The sequence below is a fragment of the Arachis hypogaea genome, chromosome 11, assembly GCF_003086295.3.
Source record: "Arachis hypogaea cultivar Tifrunner chromosome 11, arahy.Tifrunner.gnm2.J5K5, whole genome shotgun sequence".
NCBI lineage: Eukaryota > Viridiplantae > Streptophyta > Magnoliopsida > Fabales > Fabaceae > Arachis > Arachis hypogaea.
In genome coordinates, this window is record NC_092046.1 from 130456992 (window position 1) to 130458327 (window position 1336).

At 40.5% G+C, this 1336-nt stretch overlaps 1 non-coding gene across 1 annotated transcript; it reads right to left on the bottom strand.

Annotated features, from left to right (window-relative positions):
• Positions 1 to 533: 533 nt before the first annotated feature.
• On the bottom strand, positions 534 to 641 carry LOC112725642 (small nucleolar RNA R71). Its single transcript, XR_003164736.1, has one exon. It is a non-coding gene; the product is annotated as a small nucleolar RNA R71 (small nucleolar RNA).
• Positions 642 to 1336: the final 695 nt, after the last annotated feature.

A 1336-nucleotide genomic window follows, 5' to 3' on the forward strand; every position in this document is an offset into this window, starting at 1 on the left:
ATATGAGCAGGAACAAGGATAAGAACATTCTTGTTGAAGCTGATCCTGAACCTGAAAGGACTCTGAAGAAGAAGCTAAGGGAAGCTAAAGCACAACTCTCTGGAGAAAATCTGACAGAAATTTTCGAAAAAGAAGGAGACATGGCCGAAAATAATAACAATGCAAGTAAGATGCTTGGTGACTTTACTGCACCAAATTCCAATTTACATGGAAGAAGCATCTCAATCCCTGCCATTGGAGCAAACAATTTTGAGCTTAAACCTCAATTAGTTTCTCTGATGTAATAGAACTGCAAGTTTCACGGACTTCCATCTGAAGATCCTTTTCAGTTCTTAACTGAATTCTTGCAAATCTGTGATATTGTTAAGACCAATGGGGTTGATCCCGAGGTCTACAGGCTTATGCTTTTCCTGTTTGCTGTAAGAGACAGAGCTAGAATATGGTTGGACTCTCAACCTAAAGATAGCCTGAACTCTTGGGATAAGCTGGTCACATCTTTCTTAGCCAAGTTCTTTCCTCCTCAAAAGCTTAGCAAGCTTAGAGTGGATGTTCAAACCTTCAAACAGAAAGAATGTGAATCCCTCTATAAAGCTTGGGAGAGATACAAGAAACTGACCAAAAAGTGTCCTTCTGACATGCTTTCAGAATGGACCATCCTGGATATATTCTATGATGGTCTGTTTGAGTTATCAAAGATGTCATTGGACCATTCTGCAGGCGGATCCATTCACCTAAAGAAAATGCCTACAGAAGCTCAGGAACTCATTGACATGGTTGCAAACAACCAGTTCATGTACACTTCTGAAAGGAATCCTGTGAGTAATGGGACGCCTCAGAGGAAGGGAGTTCTTGAAATTGATGCTTTGAATGCCATATTAGCTCAGAACAAAATATTGACTCAGCAAGTCAATATGATTTCTCAGAGTCTGAATGGATTGCAAGCTGTATCCAACAGTACTAAAGAAGCATCTTCTGAAGAAGAAGCTTATGATCCTGAGAACCCTGCAATAGCAGAGGTGAATTACATGGGTGAACCCTATGGAAACACCTATAATCCCTCATGGAGAAATCATCCAAATTTCTCATGGAAAGATCAACAAAAGCCTCAACAAGGCTTTAATAATTGTGGAAGAAACAGGTTTAGCAACAGCAAGCCTTTTCCATCATTCACTCAACAACAGACAGAGAATTCTGAGCAGAACCCATCTAGCTTAGCAAATATAGTCTCTGATCTATCGAAGGCCACTCTAAGTTTCATGAATGAAACAAGGTCCTCTATTAGAAATCTGGAGGCACAAGGGGCCAGCTGAGTAAAAGGGTCACTGAAACTCCTCCT